Below are 17,973 nucleotides of genomic sequence, written 5' to 3'. Positions count from 1 at the left end.
TCTGCAATCGAACTTCCAGATCCCATCTGCGTGGGTGTTGCGAAGTTTATCACTTCTGACTTCAGTAGCATGAAGTTGGCTTTGAAGAAGTTTTTTAAGGAGGTTTCCTTACTGGGGGGGGGGTGTGAGATGTGGATGTCAAAGGTGATTTGCTTATGGTCAGACCTGACCAATGAGGGGATGACCAGTGGTGTGGAGCATCTATCTCCCATGTTGGTAATGACCAGGTCTAGGATATTGGAGCCCCTGGTGGGACAATGGATTAGTTGATCCAGGTCGTTGGAATTTATGAATTCCAAGAACCATTGGGAAAAGGAGTTGGTACTCGTGTAGTTTTCCCAGTTAATGGCAGGGTAGTTGAAATCACCCAGTATTAGGGTGTTTGTTTGTATCTTAATATTTTCCAGTATGTTTAAAAAGGTGTAGTGAGAATCTTAGGGCATGTTGGGGGATCTGTAGCAAGCTACAATTTGGATTGCAGTCTTACCCAGTGTTAGTTGCACCTGGAGAATTTCAGATGCATTGTGTTGGGCAACTAGCCTGGAGGTGTGAATATCCTTGGTGAATATGGACACTCCTCCACCTTAGTGTTTTGGTCCTGGTTTTGGGGCCGAAAAGTGTGGTAATAATTGCAGCCTGGTATTGCAGGGGTGCTCTCTGGAGCCTTGAACCAGGTCTCAGTTACTGCACAGATATCGATGTTCTCCATTTTTAGGAGTGCCTCGAGAGAGTGCATTTTGAGGTTTAGACTTCTAGCATTGAGTAGCATTACCTTCAGATTTTACATGCTTGTATCTATGATGGTGGTGGTTTTATGCTTTGAACCTTGCCTAAAAAAGGCACTATAGGGGTGGCAAGAGCTTTAGCCAGTAACCTGAATCCCAGGGGTGACAGGTGCAGACCACCTCTGGCAAAGCATCGTGGCTTGTCAATCATATCTTCCCAGGCAGACAAATACTGGATCCCCTTTGAATGACACCAGAAGCTTAGCCAATTGTTGAAGTCAATCATTTTGTCATCAATGGTATCATTCTGGGCGAAGGCAGGATGCTACTCAGGGCTAGGGTCATACCTGCCTGGGGTCACATGATCCAAGAGTTCTTTCATGTCTCTTTTCATGTAGTCTCCTAGCCTTTTCAAACTTAATGCTCATCTATACACCAAACTAAATCTACATCCTGTGCAAAGTAGCTTCTACAATACTCTAACTACCCCATAATTCCTCAAAAATATATTTAATATCATTTCCCTACAGTTTCATGCACTCTATTATATCCTTATGTGGCGATATCCAGCCAAACCCTAGACCTAACCCATGTAAATCAGTAAACATCACCACAATTAATTTCCAAAGTGTCAAGAACAAAATTCCTAACTTTCATGCCTAGTTATCTCTGAACAAACCAGATATATTAGTTTCAACAGAAACCTGGCTAAAACCTAACATAGAAGACATAGAATTCCTTCCTCCCTCCAGGATATGCTTGCCTAAGAGCTGACAGACCTAGGAAAAAAGGAGGTGGCATTGCCATACTTTTTCCCAGCACACTGGCAGTCATCCCCTATCCCAACCCTATCCCTCAGTTCTCTACAGCAGAGATACTTATATATCTGCTGAAACTAAACAGCTCCAAGCATCTTTGCATCATAGCCATTTACAATCCTCCTGGCAACAATATTCTACTTCTTGAAGACATTCTCGCTTGGATATCTACCACTATAAATAATGAGACATTATAAATGGCAACGTAAACATCAATTGGCTGGAAGTCACAGGTCACTCCCCTCCATCTAATATCAACCTTTTCAATTTCACACAACGAATAACAGATATAACCAGACCCAGCACAAACAACAATAGTGGCTCAGTTCTAAACTGGATACTAGTATCAGACCCAAGCAAAATTTCATCAGCAGGCACACTTCCCTGCAGCATTAGTGACCCTCTACCAGCCTATTACGTAAAACCATACAAACACCTTCCCAACACCACTTCCAACAAACTAGAAATCTAAGTAGCTTTGACTCCTCAACTCTTAACGAAATTATGAGAAACATCAATTGGAATCCACTAAAAGTTCTTCTCCTAGATGATGCTGCCGAGCTCTTTAACTCAACATTGCTTAACACCTTAAATGCACTAGCCCCGTTAAGACAAAAAAGAATAAAAACTAAGCATGCCATATGGCTCTCCAAAGCTACTAAGCAAACCATGAACATCAGAGATAAAATCTGGAAAAAATGGCTAAAGTACAAAAATCCCAATGATCGCCTAGAATTTAGATACCTCAATAATCAAATAAAGCATCTAGTTATCAATGATAGAAAAACTATTATCTAAACCTCCAAAAGAATAACAAACAAAACCCTAAGACATTTTGGAACTCTATCTCATACCTAATTAACCCCGGTACCAAAAATAACCCATGCCCTTTCCCTGACAAAAAAACTGGAGAAATAGCTGCTCTCTTTAACTCAAATTTCATTGAAACTATAACCAAACTAACCACCACCTTTCCCCAAACTAACTCCAACTCTAACCCTCATCCAGTTCCACCTCCCATACAATGCACTACAAACCTTATCCAACCTACCTTCACCTTCTGCCCTATACCCACCAATACCATAACCAAACTTTTCCTAAAACTAAAACCTGGCTCTAGTGGCCCAGATAACGTATCCCCTGAAAACCTCCAAATGTCAGCCAGAGTCATTGCCTATCCAATTAGCATACTTCACAATAGAGCTCTCCAGGAGTTCCATGTTCCCACCATTTGGAAAAAAGCATATATACTCCCTCTCTACAAAGGCGGTGAAAACACTGATATCTCTAACTTTTGACCCATTGCTATTCTCTCCCCTCTCTCTAAAATTCTGGAAAAATGTTTTCACCAAGAACCACTCAACTTTCTACTACAAAAACAACTCCACTCTCAAACTCAACATGGATTCAGTCCATACCACAGCACAACCACAGCTCTTATGGACACAATTAATCAAGCCAGAAACAATGGTAACTTTGTATCCTCACTGTTTCTCAACCTCTCTAAGGCTTTCAATACAATTTCCCACTCTCTACTCTTCAGTAAATTTTCTCACCTAAGTATTTCCCCCCAACTCCTAACTGGTTCACTAACTACTTAAATAATAGACAACAGTCCACCAAATGGCTCAACTTTTCATTTCCATTTCTTGTGACCCTCACAGGAGTTCCACAGGGCTCCATCTTAGGACCCCTTCTTTTTAGTATTTTTGTAAACAACTTTCGGTCCACTCTAAAAATGGGTCTGTTGTGCAACATGCTGATGACTTAACCATCACCTGCTCAGCTAAATCTACAACAGAACTTCTACAACTAACACATGATGCCTTTGTTTCTACTAAAAATTGGATTTCAAATAATCATCTTGCCCTAAACCCAAACAAAACTAAATTGCTACTCTTCACTCCCAAGAAAAATGTCTTAATTAACAAGATCGATTTTACCATTCACTCTCAAAAAATAGCACAGTAGAAGTTGTCTCCCATACAAAACTACTCAGAGATACTATAGATGAAAACCTGTCATTTGATCTCCACATCCACAATAATATAAAAAAAACACCAAACATTAGGCACCCTCTGCAGGCACAAGCAATTGCTCAGCTGCACTACGATGCATACCCTTGCCTCAACCTTTCTTCTTCCTTCTCTTCTATATGGTGCTCCTCTCCTCCGCAACATCCATTCCTTTCTAAAAGGTAAACTCACAACCTGTTATAACAAGGTTGCCAAATTTGCTACCAACACAAAATATTCTTCCCATCATTGCATCTCTCTACAAAAGCTTAACTGCCTTGAACTTCCACAGTATTTAACATATCTGCAACTACTCACTGCACATAAATCATATACAAACCTACAGATTGTCCCACCCTCTCCTCCATCTTAACCCAATATCACCCAACAGACCACTAAGATCCAAAAATCAACTTCTCCTGCAAGTACACAAACCAAAACTTCCAGCAGGTGACATGCTGTATTCCTTCTCTATTGCCACACTATGGAATTTTCTCCCAATCTTTATCGGAACCTCCAGCAAAATTGCCTGCTTTAAAAAATCTGTGCAACAGTACCTCTTCTCCCAATGGAAATGTAGCTGTCTTAACTCTCAATCCTCCATTACCTGATTCCTCACTTCCTACAACATACTTTACCCCCCAGCCACCGCACCATTTCCACTCCTATTTATCACTGTTTTGCCCATCTAATCTCCCTACATATCCCTCTCATTCTTATGGCTAACTTAACTTATTCTCACTGCCTCATTATTGATCTTACTGGAACTTGTAAATATCTTTTTACCACCAAATTGCAACACATACTACTACCCACACATATCTCATTAACTCATGACATACTTAGCTTGCTTAGCAGCTTCTGTCTCTGTATTATCTCTTTAAAAATACTGATCTTTTAAATTTTCCTTTGCCTTTATATAATCACATTGTATATTCATTTAATATATCACTCTCTCCTATTGTATGTCTGTATAATACCGCTGTCATTTGGTTTTTATTATTACATGTATCTAACAACTAGTTAAGATTTGTAGAATTTACTGTTGGAGCTTTTCTCCCTGGGCCTCATCTGAAAATGGGCTCCCTAGGCCCAGTGGACTTTCCTGGTAAACAAATGTCAATAAATAAATAAATAAATAGTAAAAATCTTGGAGAAATTTGGGGAAGCTTCCCTCTTCTTCTAGGTCAGTGTCTTTAGTAAAGGATTTGTCAGGGAAATCTGAGTGCTTTTATCACGGACCTCCCTATCAGGGGAAGCAGGAGGAGACATGCAAGAAATGGGAGGTCCCTGAATACAGAGAAACCTGATGGCCCAAAGGTGCAGACTATCTGAAGTAAAGTGGTGCAGATCCAGAGGCTTAGGGGCTTGGGTAAGAGATGAGCCTGATGCTACCATCTTCAACTGGGAGAGGATACTCTCCACAACACTGAAGCTTGAAGATGAGACTAGATGACTGTACCTGACACTCCTTCGATTTGAAGACCCAATCAAGGCACTGGTGCCTGGTGCTGACTTGACCAGCTTCAATGTCAATACTGGAACTGAGTTGTTGAGTGCTGATGCCCCTAGGGACTGAAATGACTTGGAGAACTGGAATGTTGACCCCAGCAAAGGAGCAGTGTCCCTAGATGTTCATTTCTGAGACATTCCAGTCTCAGACAATGCCAGAGTCAAGAACACCAAGGAAGGACCTGGTGCCTAAGGCAGGGCAGCACAATCAGACCCACGGGTGAGGAAGAACAGCAGTAGAAGATGAGACCTTAAGCATAGAAGCTGATGATGCTGGGATAATACCTAATCGTATCAGGGCCTGCAAGAATGACCACATCAGCTGCTCCAGATCCAAAGGCTTGATGCTCATACTGACCTAGAAGAAGATGCCACTGACAGTGGGTTGGATTACCTTTTTACAGGCATCAAATCCAAATAATAGATGTAAAAAGCAGAAGCTTAGATCTGTCAAGGAGAAGGGAATGACACCAGAGAAAATTCGACTGGCAGTATAGGGAAGAAGGGAAACTGCAGTCTGCTGAAGACGTTGTTGGGTCATTTGCCAAAAAGCAACTGGATGTGCTTAGAGTAGGTGACCTTGAAGCTTCCAAACCAGTAGCATTGGAGAATGGGGTTTAGTAGGAACTACTGAACCTGAAGGTGATGGAGCTGCCATCACTGAAGAGTATTGAAAATTTGGCTTTGGCTGTCTTTCTGTGAATGAAGAGAATCATTTGTGGTCCTTTCACTCTTTGCTGAAGGACTTGTATTCCTTATCCTTAAAATGAACTTCTCCCTCTTTTCAGATTTCTTGCTGTGATGGAGAGGAAGATGAAGGTGTAGAAGGGTGGATCATACTCTATACCACCAGCTTGATGCATAACTCATTAAAAGCACACAAGTGCCAAAAGCAGCACATGCTTGACAATCAGTCTCCAAACAGGCCATGCCCAAGCAATAGAGGCATCTGTCTTGGGCATCCTGCAGACGCAGCTTATACCCACACGAAATGCATATCTTGAACCATATATATATATATATATATATATATATATATATATATATATATATATATACACACACACACACATACACACAGACACACACACACACACACACACACACACATATATATATATGTGTATATATATATATATATATATATATATATATATATATACATATACACATATATGATTTACCTTTAAAATGTTGTAACACACTTGTGCAGCTGTTTACTTACTGGATTTGAAAGGTCAGAAATGGCAAATTTTCATGCTCAGAAATGTGAGCCTAGTACTTAATGAAAGTTTCACAAACTAAGCAAGAGACACCGAACAAACTTCGTAAAAAACAAAAAACAAAAAATGAGCTTGAGAACACGATCCCAATAAAGAACACTGGGTATTATACATATATAATAAACCAGTGTTCTTTATTGGGATCGTGCTCTCAAGCTCATTTTTTGTTTTTTGTTTTTTACTTAATGAAAGTTGACCAGGAAATGTCAACTTTGAGCAAAACTACCTCATTTCTGGGTTTCTGCTACAAATGTTTTGAAGAGGACAAGCTCCACTGCACCCCCATTTGAGGAGCTGTGCCCCCACACTCCCTGCTATTTATATATACTAACTCTGAGATAGCACTACAGGGAGGGAAATGGTGCATTTGTTGATCCCAACTATAGTGTGGTCTCCACTCAAAATCCCGAATTTATAATAATGAATGCACACTAGCATTCGCTGTTGTGAGTGTAGAATTTTTTCTTTCGCTAATATGTATTTTTCAAAAGATACTTTTGCACATAAGTGCATTTCACAAGTCAGCCATGACATTTTAAAGATAAACCATATATATATATATATATATATATATATATATATATATATATATATATATATATATAGAGAGAGAGAGAGAGAGAGAGAGTATACCTAATAATGGCAGTGCACAAAATACCTATACAGACTAAAGACAGGGCCTAAAAATCTTGAACGTACATCACCAACAAAAAGCACCTATAGCCCACATTAAACTTATTGGAAAAGAAATACAACCAGTCTCCTTATCTGACAATCTTAAATAAAAACAAAAAAGTACAAAACAAAAAAAAAAAAAAAAACAATACTCTCAGACTTAATTTGATAGAAGAGCTTTACCTTTACAACACCTATATATGCTAACCCTAACTCTTTTCCTTCCCCTGCTCCTAACCCCAACATGCACCTTACTTTCTGAAAAAAAAAAAAAACACTTTATCTAATACTATCATTATTGTAGAAAAAAGGAGACATATGTCATCCATAACATCGACAGACACACACACACACACACACACACACACACATATATAAATATATATATATATATATATATATATATATATATATATACACACACACACACACACACACAAACACACACACACAGACACACACGCACACACATACATATATATATATATATATATATATATATATATATACACACACACACACACACACACATATATATATATATATATATATATATATATATGTCTACCTGATAACACTGAAAGCTGAAAATGCCGATGACGAGAACACCAACACCGGAAGATCGACAACGGAGATGACCTACAGTTGAAAAGCCCGACGCTGAGAACACCGACATGTTAAGGTAAGTGTGCGATAGTGACAGGCTTTAAGGTTAGGTGTGGGTTAAGTGAGTTAGGGTTAGGGGGCAGGTAAGGTAAGTGCACGATAGTGACAGACTTTAGGGTTAGTGGTGGGTTAAGTGAGTTAGGGTTAGGGCGTGGGTTAGGTGAGTGTGCGATATTGACGACCTTAGGGTTAGGGTTTAGGTTAAGGTTAGTTCATAGAAAGTTGTGTATGCAAGGGTTAGTGTAGGTTTGTAAGGTTTTTGGTGTGCTTGTGTTGTGTGCGTGTTTTTCAGAAAAGGTATTTGTTTTGTTTTGTTGATTGTCAGGATTGTGGTTTGTTAGGCATATGAAGTTTAGTGCTTTTGAACTGTCAGTTTTTGGTGTCGGTTATCTCATTGTCGGTGTACTGGCGTGTCGGATACATATATATATATATATATATATATACACACACACACACACACACACACACACACACACACACACACACACACACACACACACACACACACACACACACACACACACACACACACACACGCATACAGTAAAAAGCAAGATCATGGGAAAGGAAAAAATATTTTTAGAAACACTGCACGTACTTTATTAATTACTTGTTAAGTACTTTCAACCCAGATTTGCAAACTAATAAACTAATGCTCTCTGTAAGCATATTAAGAAAAATATATAGGTTTGAACTCTTTGTTTTAGAAAAAAAGTTGACAAAAAATCTAGAGGTGGTCCTTGGAGTAAAATTTTGGAGGCTGTAGAATACTTTTGGAATTATAAGTAAGGACAGGTTCCCACCCTCGGATCAAATGAAACCATCTCAATTGGATGCGGTCTTAGGATGGAGTTATTTAATAAATACAAGTTTCAATATTTTAATTATATTACTTATTTATGCATACATGAAGGTTTTTATAGTTTTATATAGAATATGAATTTATCTATTTCAAGTGGCATAGGCACCTGAACCTTAGAGCGAGGGAGCACCCCCCCACACTTTTACAGCTACAAGACCCATAACTCCATAGAGGTTTCTTTAAGGAAGACTCATAGCACGCTAACATGATAATGTGTGTTTGAATGCAAAAGTGCGCGGGAGCTTTTTGGAATTGTTAGCTGATGGCAGGTATGCTCCATGTTAGCTGCTTATGGAAGGTCCATTTTAGCTGCTTATGGAAGATCTGTTGTAGCTGCTTACAGAAGGTCTGTTTTTTAGCTTCTTATAGAAGTTCCATTTAGCTGCTTATGGCACATTTCTCTGCCCATTATAAGTAAATTCTGCAAAGCCATGACAGTTAAGGAAAGTAAATCCAAAAGCATGTGTAAATCAGTCTTTCCAAGCAAATATGTAACCCTGTGCAATGAATAAACATAAGATGAACTAGAACCTATTGGCTCGGCTTTCTCCCCATTCACTGAAACAGCATAACCAGTCCAGGGTGCAGTTCTTTTATTTTAGTTTATGGGTTCTGTCCGGCTGCATGCCTTGCCTTCTTCGTTGCATGAACCAATATTTCTTAAAATGCAGGAATGGGACAGACGGGAAGCGGGGTTTCTTTCACACTGTAATTACTAAGGGTTTTACTGTTGCTTCTCATTACAGCACTTATTACATGGTATGAAAACGGGTTTTCTTACAATGTTGTAGAGGTTTTTACTGTAGTATTTAGGACACGTTGATGTAAATGTGAAAAACTGAGCTGATGTTTTGAGAGATGTTTGCTTTACGCCCTTTACTCGAAAGACAAAGATAGAAAGAAGACAGGCTTAACCCCTTCACTGTGCAACTGTGCATGAGGAAAACGCATGCTTGTGTGTGTGTGTGTGTGTGTGTGTGTGTGTGTGTGTGTGTGTGTGTGTGTGTGTGTGTGTGTGTGTGTGTGTGTGTGTGTGTGTGTGTGTGTGTGTGTGTGTGTGTGTGTGTGTGTTTGTGGAGGGGGGAGGGGTTTCCCTGAAATCCCAGCTACTTTTAATTGCATTGCAAGGCATGCGGCATGCTCTGCACATTCTAAATCAGGGACAAAGGCAGCAAAATCACAGATAAAAGTGGATCATAAGTCAAATCACCCAAAAACCCATAACAAAGTGAGGTTTAAACTACGAATTCTGCATCATTGTGGAGTGCCTCCCCCATGAACTGACTGCTGTTAGTAAACATTTGCATAATATGGTGACTTCCATAAGCATCTTCTGTGGGCAGTACTGAATTATGCAGCGCGTAAAGGATATCCTTGAAGATCAGGAAGGATAGAGGAGAACTGTGAGACCTCCTGTTCTGAAACATGTGAGCATTCTTTGGTTTTCTGTGCAAAGTAGACAGCCTGGTTAAAATAAATTTCAAGCCTTTGGAAACTAGTACTCATAAAATTTCACTAAATGCAGTCAAAAGAAGCCATTGTTCAGTATGCAAGACTGTAAAAAACACATGCCGTGTAAGATACGGTTTGCAGATAATCTGTGGTGGGACCAAATGTTGTCAAAGGAAGACAAGAAGCAGTAAGCATGCTGCCTAGAAAAAACGAGGCAGTAAAATGTTATGCCTTCTAACTATGTAACCATGACTAACGGTGTGCTGCTTTCCTAGTACCATGTGCAAATTAAAATTCTTATGGTAAGATGTATGTATGTGTCTATACTTACAATAAATACAACTGTCTGTCTGTCAATATGTGTGTGTGTGTGTGTGATTGTGTGTGTGTGTGTGTGTGTGTGTGTGTGTGTGTGCGTGTGTACGTGTGTGCTTGTGTGCGTGTGTGTGTGCGTGCGTGTGTGTGTGTGTATGTCTATATATATATTCAAAAAAGAAAACTTGCAGAGAAAACCAGTTTAATAAAAAGCAAAGCTTTCAGGCGTAACCCTTCTTCAATACTAATACATTCAAACACTAAACTCTAGAAGCTTAAATACAGGTCTAAAATCACATGACCAGCAGCCAAATGAAATCATGTCTATCAGCAAATGCTAGATAGACTGCATACCCTCGACATAAGAATGGAAGCTACTAAGAAACGTAAACTTTTACGTGACATTGGGGACTTCCAAAAGGGAAATATTTTCTCTTGGCCTAAATCTGATTATCATACAACCTCTAATTATCAAAAGCCTACTTATAAAGAAGCACTTGATGCCTTAGACACTTTTGATGAACCTGTATGCAACACTAATGTCATAGAAACACCTACAACTAAAGAGATTCCCACACAATACAACATCTGATGGGATAGTCCAACCTACACCTACATCTGTAACCAGCAGCGCATGCGCATCTGTTAGGATACAAAGTAAGAATGATGGAGCTGACAACGTGAATACGCTAACTGGAAAAAAGACTCAACAACTTACTTTTAGCTTTGTACCTAAGCGTTTTCAGTTAGAACAACCAGAAGCAGTTGGAAATAAATCCCCCAAGTCGAGGGGCTTGTTATCTACACAAATTACATCTACAAACAAAAGGAAGAATCAAAGCCCTTTAGGACTGAACAAAGTAAGTCGCAAATGAACAGTGTATTAAACCTCTCCACTTTTGAATTACAATCAGCGCACCTTTCGCTTTTCAGTAAAGGTTTTAAATTTATACCATATGGTTGTGACAATATTGTCTCTGCTTTAACAGAACTAAAAATCTTTGTTCGAAATCTCAACTTAAGACTGCTATTTGGTAATACTCCTGCGCCTGAAAAATGTTGTAAACGTAGTAGCACTTTTATGCCAGTTAGTGTTCCTGTACTAAAGGCTTTTCATGACATTTGCGAGTTTCAGATTAGAGAACTCTATATTTAAAACCTGTTAAAAACAAGGCATATAATTTAAGCTTCTCTGAGTATAAAGCCTTAAAAAGTTTACAACAGTGTAATGACATTATTATAAAACAAGCTGATAAAGGTGGCAAGGCTGTCTTAATGAATCGTGATAATTATTTTTCAGCTGTTTCTCTGCTTTTAAATGATGATACTGCCTTTAAAGTTATCACTACAACTGATGTAAAAAATTGTATAAGTTATGTGAACATGGTTGTGTATGAGCTGCAGCTTAATAATGACATAGATATTGATCTTTTTAACTATTTTACAGTACCTTGTCCTCTGATTCCACATTTATATGGGATCCCTAAGATTCATAAATACCTGGAAAATCCACCCATGAGACCGATTGTCTCTGGAGGTGGTTGGGTTACTGAACCCATATCAGTTTATTTGCATAGGCAATTAGAAGTTTATTTACCTAAATGTAGTTCTATTCTAAAGGATATTTGTGATTTATTGTCAAAGCTACGGGTATGGTATAATAATGTAAAAACTGATTTAAATACCAAGAAATATTATTTAGTGACGCTTGATATCATGTCCCTTTTCACAGTTATCCCTAATGATGTGGGAATAGAACTACTTAGAGAATTTTTGTCTTATCAACCTAGTCCTGTCCATAGGCTCATTAGTAATATCTGTTGCCTTATGGATGTAGTTCTGAGGAACAATGTGTTTATGTTTAATAATACCTTATTTCTTCAGTTAACAGGCGTAGCTATGGGCACATCCATAGCAAATACTTACGCCAATTTAGTGCTTTACCAATGGGAATGCAATTATTTGTTTAATGCACAAAATCTATTTCTTAGTAACATTAGTTTCTATCAGCGATTTGTAGACGATTGTCTACTAATATGGAATGGTACTTTGGATGATTTGAATATTTTCATTGATTATTTAAATTCTAGTACTAATTTTTTGAAATTTAAAATGGATGTGTCTGATAGCAGCATATGTTTTTTAGATGTCAAACTGCAATTGAATGATGGCATATTAAACACTAGTATTTATAGAAAGGATGTTAGTAATGGAAGATATACGCATCACAGTAGTATGCACGCGCCACATATCTTTAAAGGTGTAGCAAAATCACAATTTATTAGAGCAAGTAGACTAACTACTGATAATACTACATTTGTTTCACAACTTGATAATATGGTAGAGGACTTTTTTTCTAGTGGATATGATATGATATGAATTTATTATCCAAGTTTAAATCTGATGTAATGGAAGCTAGGCAGACATCACTTATACCAACTTTTTTTGGAAGATAGGTCAAGCCTCACAGAAAGTCAGTGTAATAACACCATTGCTCAACATGAAATAAGGTACATCACAACTTTTAATGATAGGTCAAGTTCAATTAGACAAATTATTAACAGGAACTGGCCCATTCTGATGGCATTGGATGAACTAAAAACTATATTGGGCACCAAGCCACATTTTACATATAAAAATATGAGGACGATTAAAAGTTTACTCTGTTATAAAGATTTTTATAGACCCTGTTATACACAATTGGCTGCTAAAGCTGGTACTTTTCCATGTTTTAACTGTGTTGCCTGTGCTTACATCTTAGGGAATGGTAGTGATATTTTCACTCATCCTGCCAATGGACAAGTATTTAATTTTAAAATTACAGCTACTTGTAACACCACTTTTGTGGTTTATTTGGCTACCTGCATCTCATGCAGTTCATTTTACATGGGAAAAACAATACGTAAGCTTAAGGAACGTGTTATAGACCATAATTCTGAAATTAGGAGAAATTGTGACAATAATGCACTATGTAAACATATTAAAACTTGTGGTGAAACACATACATTTAAGTTTAGAGTGATTGATGCTCTATGTCCAAATGAAAGAGGTGGTGATGTCAACAACCGCTTTGAGCTCAAAGAATTTGAATGGATATTGAGATTAGCTGCTGACACTCATCCTGGTTTAAATAGCACTGTCAGTTTAAAACCTGTGTTAGTTAAGCTACGTAATATTGTAAAGTAAATATTTTATACTGTGTATCTACACATCTTTTAATATATTTATATGTATATGTCTTTAATTTATAATTTGTTTTCTGTCACATGATTTCATTTGGCTGCTGGTCATGTGATTTTAGACCTGTATTTAAGCTTCTAGAGTTTAGTGTTTGAATGTATTAGTATTGAAGAAGGGTTACGCCCGAAAGCTTTGCTTTTTATTAAACTGGTTTTCTCTGCAAGTTTTCTCTTATATATATATTCACACACACATACTACGTAAAACCACATAACTAATTTAGTACTATATGTATTTGCACCTGTATGGTGGTATCTCCTTTTAAAGATTGTATACAGAAGTCAGAAATTCACTCTTTTCCCTGAACCATAGAATTACTGCCTGCGTATCGTTAGATCCAGAGGTGTATCATTCATCAAATGATTGCATGAAATCGAAATTAATTATGTAGTATTCATTTGTTATGTGCACACCATTATAAACAATCATTTACAGTAATATCAAGTGGATGTTAAGGCAGCACAGATTACTCAACAAAATACTTTAACAGAATAGAATTTAGTGAAGCAATGTTTCTGGAGGTGATTTTCTATGGACAACTGTGTTACAGTCTAAACAGAGCACGTTTATTAAGGTGTTACACTTAATGCAGACTAATTAACAGTCAGACTGTCCTGCATGACTAAATAAAACTTCCTACTATGCTGCTTAATCTGCTGTTAATTCTACTTTGGTGGAAAAATGTCGACATATTGCAAAAATTGCCATAGCTATTTATAGTAGCCAGAAATATTGTCTAAATAACTGCATTATGCAGCTAATGAAATGAATATGACAGAATTGTATTCCTTATTGAAATAAGAAATAGGAAGTTGATTTAGCTGCCCCTTTCTGCTTGATCATAGACTTCTCTAAAATGTCTTGATTCTACTAGTAAATAAATAATAAAGGCTGTAAGGAAAGTCATCAGGATGACCACGGCAAGGAAGCACAGTTTATTCAGACCCCAGCACAGCACAGATAAAAACCACAAATTAACCGTCCACTTGATATACGTTTTCATCAAAGATTAGACTTCATCAGATAGCAAAAGTGAAATTCAACTGAATTAAATAGAACACACGTCACAGACAATAAAAGCAAATATTAAAAGAGCAATTAAAAAATTAACCATTAAACTACCTTACTAATATTGCACCCTAACTAATATAAAAATATCATTCATTTTTTTTTTCAATAATCATTTTTATTGTTTTTCAAAACCATTATACATTTCACACACTATTTACATTATGTACAATACTGCTTCCAATGTTTAGATCCATTTTGAATTTCCACATTATACATTAAGAATAAATATCATATTAATCAAGTACAGGACAATGAAAAAAAAATAAACATAAAAGCATCTACTATAGACAATTATGAACCAACTCAAGCCAATAATCTGTATTATTTCTACATTTTCTATCTAATCCAAGAATGTGTTAGTACACATACAGAATGTCCTAAAGGAAAGTGGATAGGAACCGCTAAGCCAAAATAATATTAAAGATTTGTTCCCAAATTTTTATACTGTTTATACTTTTCTTATTATTTCTAATTAACAATTTGTGTGCTAATATATGCTTGATTGCTAACAGCCTGAAATTTTGCCACAATGTCTGTGCTGGGTTCAACCAATTTGTGGCTATATATAATTTCATTAGTAAACTCATATTCATAATTACAATCTTTTTTGTTTTGTCCAAATTCTCCGGTGGAATATGTAAAATCAAAAATTCCCAGGTGAGTGTTGAGTTTTGGTAACCCATTTTTTGTAGCTGCAACTTTAATGAGTTCCATAATTTATAAATGCACTTGCAACTCCAGAACATGTGTAACAGGTCTGCTGTCTGATCTAAACACTGTGGACATTTAGGTGACTTTTTTGAATCAAATTTATGAAGTGTTAGATGGGTATAATACGCATTGTTAAATATCATCAATTGAGTAAAGACCAGTTTTTGAAGTTATACTGATTTCAATGTTAAGTTAAATGCCTCTACTATTTTACTATCATCTAGGGATGGCAATTTCTCTCTCCAGTATTTCGATAACAGAAAATGATTATTATATTTTCTCTCTTTTACCATTTTATACGCTGAGGATATGTATTTTCTGTCTTGTTGCAATGCTTCCCACAGATGACGCGAAATAACTAGTTCCTCTTTTTTAATTTCAGAACTGTTAAAATAATTTATGGCCAGATCTTTTATCTACCTCATTATAATTAAATAAGAAATGGGAAGATTCATCTCTTTTAAGATATCTTGTACCGCTACTCCTAAGAAGGGGTATAAATCACTTACAGTTAAATCCTTAATAAATGGAAATTTCTTTAAGTCTATCAGTTGATTACCAATAGTCATATTAGGATTCCCATGAAACAGTTGAAACATCATCATATATTTTAATAGGTTCAAGGAGGCAAACAGAGTTTGTGTCGCCATTGCCCATATCTTGATATGCTCCATTAACTCATATTTACTCAATGTTCTTATATTCAAAAATGGTACGGCTTTAACATTAATTCCCGTTCCTTTTATATGTTTATAATTTAGCAGTACCCATTTGGGTATCCATTTTCTATTTTCACTGTCCAAATAAGACACCCTTAAAATCCTATTGGCCTGAATCACTGTATAATACATCTCAAAATCCGGTAAATCCAACCCCCCCCCTAGTTTTAGGAGCCATCAGTTTCTCATAAGATATTCTCATTTTTCTGGGTTCCCACAGAAATTTCCCCAATCCTATCTGAAACTGCTTAAAAAAAGATTTCGTGATTTTAAGTTGTGCTGCTCTAAAAATATAAAGCATTCTGGGGAGAACGTTCATTTTTATTATCGCTGCTCTTGCCATCATCGGTAGCTTCAACTTACTCCATCTTTTCAAATCCATTGTTATTCGGTCTCCAGTTGCCTTAATATTGTTGATAAAAAATTCTCTATTTTCAGTTGAGAAGTCAATCCCCAAATATTTTATTCTTTCTTCTGTCCTTACTCGTCCTATCAATGGTAGCATTGAAAAAGGTGTAGGTGTCTTTAGAGGGAATATTTTGTTTTTTTTTTAAATTTAGTTTGTAATTAGAAATTCTTTCAAAGGTTTGTATTGCTGTTGGTATTTTTTCCGTATCTGACACCGGTGTGGTACTGTATATATTTAGATCGTCTGCAAAATCGGCCATCCTAACCTTTATCCCAAGAAGTACAGGAAAGTTATAAAAAACATTTTGTTTCATATGAAGAAATAAAGGTTCCAAATACAGATTGAACAGTATGGGAGATAATGGACAACCCTGTCAAGTTCCATTTTTAATTTGAATCCTTTTGGAGCATTCATGATTTATAGATAAATTGGTGTATGCATTCTTGTATAAGTTTCTTAACGTAGAAATAAAGACCTGAGGTATATTGAAATATGATAATATTTCAAATAAATATGCCAAATTAACTCTATCGAATGCTTTTTGAGCATCAATTATTAAAGCATATATGTTCATATTTTTATACTTCGCATAAGATGTTAATGTGTGAAGAGTTAATGTATTGTCTGTAGTCTGTCTCCCATCTATAAACCCCGCCTGTTCTTCTGATATTATCAAATTTATTATTTTTTTAAATCTACTAGCTAGAATAGATGTCATGATTTTCATATCAATATTCAACAGTGATATGGGCCTGTAATTGTCTGGATTTTTGGGATCACTATTCTCTTTCAATATCAGAATTGTTCTTGAAGCATTAAAATGAAGATCATTGCTGCCATTCGAAATGATATAATTAAAAGTCTGTGAAAGTACGGTGCTCAGAATCCCACTAAAAGATTTATAAAATTCGGAGGTCATACCATCTGGTCCTGGGGCTTTATGGGGCTTTAATTTCTTAATTACCTCTAAAACTTCCTCGACTGTAATCAATGCAGTTAATTCTCCATGAGAATCCTTGTCAATATTGGGAAAATTAATTTTCTGTAAGAACTCTTTTCTCTCTTTATCATGCACGTGAGTTTGTTGCTCACCATATATCTGATTAAAAACTGATTCAAAAATCTTCATGATATCTGACTTATCAGTATATAACGTATTGTTATGATTTATTTCAGTAATTAATCGTGTCGATTTCGTCTGATTAATAATACGGGCTAATGCTTTCGAGGGAGTTTGAATGTGATTTGCATATTTAACTAAACTTCTTTGTTCATACAGTGTCAATTTTCTGTTGTGTATAAGAAACAGCTCTTTCTGACATCTTAACAACTCATTTTCTGTTTGTTCAGTGTAGTTCCTCATCAGCTCCTGGTCCAATAATTGTATTTTGGTTTCCAAATCCAGTTGTTCTTTATTTTGCAGTTTTTTATAATATGCAGCTTTCTGAATAAATAATCCTCTTAACAAAGTTTTAGTTGTGGCCCATTCTATATCTA

The sequence above is a fragment of the Protopterus annectens genome, chromosome 8.part1, assembly GCF_019279795.1.
Source record: "Protopterus annectens isolate FY-2018-M chromosome 8.part1, PAN1.0, whole genome shotgun sequence".
NCBI lineage: Eukaryota > Metazoa > Chordata > Ceratodontiformes > Protopteridae > Protopterus > Protopterus annectens.
Note: the sequence above shows the minus strand (reverse complement) of the source record.